Source organism: Mus musculus, chromosome 10, assembly GCF_000001635.26.
Source record: "Mus musculus strain C57BL/6J chromosome 10, GRCm38.p6 C57BL/6J".
NCBI classification, from domain to species: domain Eukaryota; kingdom Metazoa; phylum Chordata; class Mammalia; order Rodentia; family Muridae; genus Mus; species Mus musculus.
This window is the reverse complement of record NC_000076.6, coordinates 56,354,038-56,360,879: the sequence shown is the minus strand read 5'-3', so window position 1 is coordinate 56,360,879 and position 6,842 is coordinate 56,354,038. Positions and strand designations below refer to the sequence as shown.

Below are 6,842 nucleotides of genomic sequence, written 5' to 3'. Positions count from 1 at the left end.
AGAGAGAGGAGAAGACAAAGAGAAAGAGGGGAGAGGAGTGAGAGGTAAGGGAACAAAGAAGTGAGAGAGCAAGCAGGAGCTGAACTGCCCCTTTTATGGTCTTTACTGTTGCTAGGTAACTGGGGAGGAGTCTAGCCCGAAGGTCAGAAGCTTGGGCCATTGCTTACGTGACTACTGACCATGCTTCTCTTGTGGGTGCTGTGGAGGAGCCTCATGTTCCAGGAGCATGAGGCAACACCTACCATGTCATGTAGGTAAATTATGACCATCGGGGTTCAGACCTCAGCTCAACTGGATACCAGCCTGCAATTCCCCACATATATACACATTTGCATACATGCGAGGAAACTGAATATTAGTTACAAGGGCTGTGATCTAGTAAAAAACAAAACAAAACAAAATAAAACCTCTGATACTCGGCAGGCAATGGTGGCGCACGTCTTTAATTCCAGCACTCGGGAGGCAGAGGCAGGCAGATTTCTGAGTTTGAGGCCAGCCTGGTCTACAGAGTGAGTTCCAGGACAGCCAGGGCTATACAGAGAAACCCTGTCTCAAAAAACAAAAACAAAAACAAAAACAAAACAAAACAAAACAAAACACCAAAACAACTCTGATTGTCAGATGGGGATATGGCTCAGGAATTAAGAGCACTGGCTGTTCTTTCAGTGGGGCAAGGTTCAGTTCCTAGCATCTACATGGAATGGCTCACAATTGTCTGTGACTCCAGTTCCAGGAGATCTATCATCCTTTTCTAACTGACATACATGCGGGGGAAACAATCATACACATAAAATATTCTTTAAAAATTAAAAAAAAGAAAACCCTCTCTTTGCCTATATTTAAGTTGCTGGGTTTTGTTGTTGTTTTTTCAAGTGTTTTGTTTGCTGTTGATGTTGTTGGAGATAGCCAAAGCCTGCACATACACCCCCACACAAATGCATTCAAATCTAAGTTACACATTTGAAAGAAAACATGCAATACTTATTTTCTGAGTTTAACTTATTCATTTAACCAAATGATTTCCAGCTGCAACAGTTCTCCTGAAAATGCCATAATTTCCTTTTTATTTGGAGCTGCATAAAGTTCCACTGTATCTCCATTTCCTTTTCTGTCTTTTCATCTGCTTGTGGACATCTGGGCTGGTTCCATTCTGTGGCCAGTGTGAACCATGCAGCAATAAATAAGAAGGTGTCTCTGTGGTGTGTTGATTTAGAGTGTTTTAATTACAAACGGAACAGGGGTACAGGTAGGTCCCAACACTACCTTAAGTGTTTCTAAGGAACCTTTACATTGATTTCTACACAGCTACATCCCTAGCAGCAGTGAGTGAGCACTTCCCTTCTCCCACATCCCCACTGGTATGTTTTCTTGAAGATAGCCATTCTGACTAGGGTGAGATGGAACCTCAAAGCAGCTTTAACCTGATGGCTTAGAGTGTTGAGCTCTTTTTCAAATAGTATTGGTCCTTTGTGTTTCTTCTTTTTATTTCTTTTGAGACAGGGCTACTCTTTGCAATCCTGGCTGGCCTGGCACCCACAAAGGTATTCCCGCCTCTGTTCCCACCAAAAGTACTGGAATTTAAGGTGTAGACCATCACATCCAGCCCGTTTATATCTATTTTGAGAACTTTCTGTTTAGTTCACTAGTCCAGTTCCTGACTACATGAATTGGTTTATGTTTGTTAACTATGTAGTCCTGGCTGGTCTGGAACTGTCTGTGTAGACCAGGACAGTCTTAAAAAGACCCACCAGTCTTTGCCTCCTGAATGCTTGGATTAAAGGTGTAGCCTCAGGTTCAGAGTTATCAATTTCTAGGTTAATTCTTAGTTGATGAGAAAATTTCCCTGGCCATCAAGGCTATCTCTCCTTACATATTCCCCCTGCAGCCAGTCCCCGTTGCCTGCAACTTCGGCTTATCGACTCCACCATTACTTTATTGAGATTGGTTAAAATGACCACTTAAACCTGTTAATTCTAGTCCCAATATCTGGGTCATGACAAGATGCTGCTAATTGATGTTTCGGTTGGTCCTTTATTCCATCCTGTTAGCTGATTGTAAAGCAGCAGTTCTCAAGCTGTCGATCATGTAAGGGTTGCATATTAAATATCTGGAATATCAAATATTTACATTACAATTCATAGCAGTAGCAAATGTATAGTTACGAAGCAGCAACGAAACAATTTTATGGTTGAGGGTCACCATGACATGAGGAACTGTATTAGAAGGTTACAGCATTGCGAAGCTGGACAAGCACTGTCCTAAGGCAATGTTGGATCAAATTCTTAAAATACTCTTTTGAGAATGTGGATTCTGTGATTTTTTTTTCTGTAATGTCTGTTGTTTAGTAGGCTATTATCTTACTGTAATTTGTATAGGATAGGATTATTTTACAGTTGAACGGAGGCAATTTTGTCCATCCCTCGGGATATCTAGAAGTCTGGCATTGTATCTTGGTAATAAGGGCAGTGAACTCATCACTTGTGATGTAGTGTTAAGTTGCCTGAAGGCAACTAAGGATGGTTTATATGTTGATAAACGACACCTGACATGACCAGTTAAACACTCTGACTTGACTCATACCCAGAAGGACATCAGAAGACTCGCTAGACGCTTCTTTCCACTTCTCCTGAAACCAAGGCATATCACACAATGTTTGGCAATCTAGTCTAAGATAAAACATATCCACTGAAAATATGTCAGATCCCAGGATCCATGCCTGGAAATTTCATAGCTCCAAATGTTAGCCTGGTATCCCTCTTTTCTGCTATTCCACCTTGTTTGCCTTTAGGAAGAATTTTATGTGAATTGTCTTATGAGCTTTCTAAGTCTTTTCAGCAAACATAACATTTGAAAACAGAATGGTGGGGGCTGGAGAGATGGCTCAGCAGTTAAGAGCACTGAATACCCTTCTAGAGATCCTGAGTTCAATTCCCAGCAACCACATGGTGGCTTACAACCGTCTGTAATGGGATATGATGCCCTGTTCTGGTGTGTCTGAAGACAGCTACAGTGTACTTGTAAACATAAAGTAAATAAATTTTAAAAAGCAAACAAAGAAAAAACAGCATTCTCCCCCCCAAAAAAAACCACCACCACTAACAACAACAAAAAAGAAAATTGAATGGTGGGCTCTGATCTACAGTGCAGTACTAGCGTTTGTCTTAATTGTTTTTCTGTTGCTGTGATAAAGCACCACAACCATCGCAACTTATAAAAGAAAATATTTAATTTGGCTTATGGTTTCTAAGGGTTAGTGTTCATGAGGTCATAGTGTAGGGACAGTTGAGAGCTCACCCCTGTCCCACAACCACAGGCAGAGAAACACATGGGAAATTGTGGGAGTCTTTTTAAACCCCAAAGCATGTACCCAGTGACACACCACCTCCAACAAGGTCATATTCCCCTAGGTCATTCTTTCCAAACAGTCCCACCAACTGGGGACCAAGCATTCAAACACATGAGCCTATGACCATTTCATTCAAATGGCCACAGCTTTCCTTCAGGTCTATCACTATTTTGTGTACTTGTTCCACACAAGGGAGTCAGGGCTGGGCTGGAATGAAATTTTAAAATTTCATATTATAAGGTTTTTTTATTTTGTTTTAAATTGTGGTGTGTGTGCGTGCGTGTGTGTGTGTGTGTGTGTGTGTGTGTGTGTGTGTGTGTGTGTGCAGATGCCTGTGGAGGTCAGAAAGGGGCATTGGATCCACTGAAGCTGAATTAAAGCTAGACTTGAACAATGTAATGTAGGCACTGGGGACTGAACCTTTATACACTACAAGATCAGCACGCACTTTTAATCACGGAGCCATATCTCCAGCCCTCATCTCTCTTCTGTAACCTTTATCAACTTCAAAGGTGCTCACTCTTTTCAATGGCTCCAAATTCCTAGTTCTCTGGGTTATCTTTCAGGTTTCAAAAGCCTTTAGTATCATCTGTATTTGGCCTTATGGTAACAACAGCAAACAATGGGTTCTTTTTCTTTTTTCTTTCTTTTTTTTTTTTTTTGCTTTTGTTTGTGTTTTGAGATGGGGCCTTTGAGACAAGTAGCCTTTGAGATAAGTAGCCTCAGCTCACCTGGACCTTATTATTCAGACCAAGCTGGAGACCCCGCCTGCCTTTGTCTCTGAGTGCTGAGATAAAGGCTGCTGCAAACAATGAAAACTTAGGTTATCCTGACTGCCCAGCAGCTACGAGCATTTGCTGCTCTATCCTAAGGACTGGAGTTTAGATCCTAGCATCCACATTGAGAAGCTTATTATTATGCCAAAGCTCCTATGCCTTTTTTTTCGGTCTTAATGTGTACCTGGATACATGGGTACCTACACTAACACACAACATCAACAAATATGAATAATGGCAATAACAAAAACTTTAAAGGTGAGGCACCTGGAGAGATGGTGCATCAGTTAAGAGCACAGGCTGCTTTTGCAGAGGGCTAAGGTGTGATTCTTAGCACCTACATGGTGGCTTACAACCATCTGAAACTCTAATTTCAGGGGATCCGACTGCATCTTCTGTTCTCCACAAATGTGCTGCATGTGCATACATGCTGGCAAACCATGTATAGACAGAAAATAAAAAGAAATGAATCTTAAAGAAGAACAATACATATTCTAAAGAGGTAATGTTTCATAGAACAACACTCTTCCAGCAAGGACACTTTGCTAAGGGCTGATCAGAAACAGCATTTTTACAAAGAATAATAAATAATTAAGTTAATCAGCTATCTACCATTTGCAGCTCAGTGATGTATTGCTGTACCTGACTCTGACTTCAGATAAAGACAACAAAGAAAGGACTGTACACAGTGCACAGGACTTTAATCTTCATGTTAATATGTTATATAATCCCGACAATAATCCAATAGTAAGTGTTAGGCATGTTTTACATGAGGTTGACAGAAAGCAACAGATACTCTGCAAAGGTAAGTTATAAAACCAACAGCCCAAACATGAACCACTTGATTCCTAAGTCTCTTATGTAACCTTAACCCAAGATACTATAGCTATATAGTATAGAGTTCTAAGGAGGGTGTGTGTGTGCGTGTGTGTGTGTGTGTGTGTGTGTGTGTGTGTAAAACCAGAAAGTGTAGCAAGTGCTTCTGATCCTAGAACAGAGATATGGGAACAGGGACTTGGTGGCCACCTAGCCTTGCTTCTTCAGGCAAACTCTAGCCCTGTGAGAAAACCTATTTCATAAAACAAAGGGAGTGGTGTTCTCCTAAAGAATGATACTGAAAGTTGTTCTCTGGCCTAAGCAAGAATGCATATTAATGAATCATATGAACATGCATACACATGTATTTATATACTCACACCCCTACTACAACATATAAGTTATTATGTTTGTGCATGATTTTTTTAAAGCATATTTTCAAAGAATGATGTACTTGAAAGAAGGAAAAACATTACTGAAGAAAACCACACTGCCAAATGTCAATTCTATAAATGTTTTTGTCTGTATCCTGGTATTGAATTATTGGGAAGCAAATATGACTTAGTGAGAAATAAAAGTTTGCTTCAAACCATAGCTCTTTAAGTTTCTCATATTAAAATATACTTGTTTTATAATATTATGTTTATTATCTTTATATTACAGTATACATTTATATTATAATAGAAAACTATTAAGAAATTCTTTGAATTTGAAATTTATTCTTGAGAATTTCATGTATATATGTAATATGAAATATAATTATATCTATTTCCCATGCCTCCTCCACTTCCCCATCTCTTTTGCCACACTCATATCTTTTTAAAAAATATATACATAAATATTGCTCTTTCCAGCCAGCGCCGAGCGATGGGCATATCTCGGGACAACTGGCACAAGCGCCGCAAGACCGGGGGTAAGCGAAAACCCTACCACAAGAAGGGAAAGTATGAGCTGGGACGGCCCGCTGCCAACACGAAGATTGGCCCTCGCCGCATACACACAGTCCGAGTTCGAGGAGGCAATAAGAAGTACCGTGCCCTGAGATTGGATGTGGGGAACTTTTCCTGGGGCTCTGAGTGTTGTACTCGCAAAACAAGGATCATTGATGTTGTCTACAATGCATCCAACAACGAGCTTGTCCGCACCAAGACCCTGGTGAAGAACTGCATCGTGCTTATTGACAGCACGCCGTACAGACAGTGGTACGAGTCCCACTATGCACTGCCCCTGGGCCGCAAGAAGGGGGCCAAGCTGACTCCTGAGGAGGAAGAGATTTTAAACAAAAAACGATCAAAGAAAATTCAAAAGAAATACGACGAAAGGAAAAAGAATGCCAAAATCAGCAGCCTCCTGGAGGAGCAGTTCCAGCAGGGCAAGCTTCTAGCCTGTATTGCCTCACGACTAGGCCAGTGTGGCAGAGCAGATGGCTATGTGCTCGAAGGCAAGGAGCTGGAGTTCTATCTGTGGAAGATCAAAGCCCGGAAAGGCAAATGAGCCTCATGCGTAGTGTAATAAAGGTGTCTGCTGGTCTATAAAATATATATATATACATAAATATTATATTATATATATAAATATTTTATATATATGTGTGCATATATATGTATACACATACACACATACACATACACACACACACACACACACACACATATATAATATATATATATAATCCAGTAAGTTTAGTCTGTGTTGCCCATATGTGCATGGGTGTGGGGATCATCTGTGGGAGCCTGGTACTCCTACCAGTGCCCACATCATTAGTAAAGAATGATTCTCTCTCCTCTAACAATTATCCTCTACTAATGGGTATAGATATGGAGTTCAGAGTGGGACCTAGAGATCATCTTTGCTATATAAAGCAGAATATTGGGTGGCTCAATATTTTTGTAGACTGAATAGAT

The 6,842-nt window shown here is 40.5% G+C and overlaps 1 pseudogene; it reads left to right on the top strand.

Moving 5' to 3' along the window:
• Nucleotides 5,780-6,471, top strand: Rps8-ps1 (ribosomal protein S8, pseudogene 1; annotated as a pseudogene).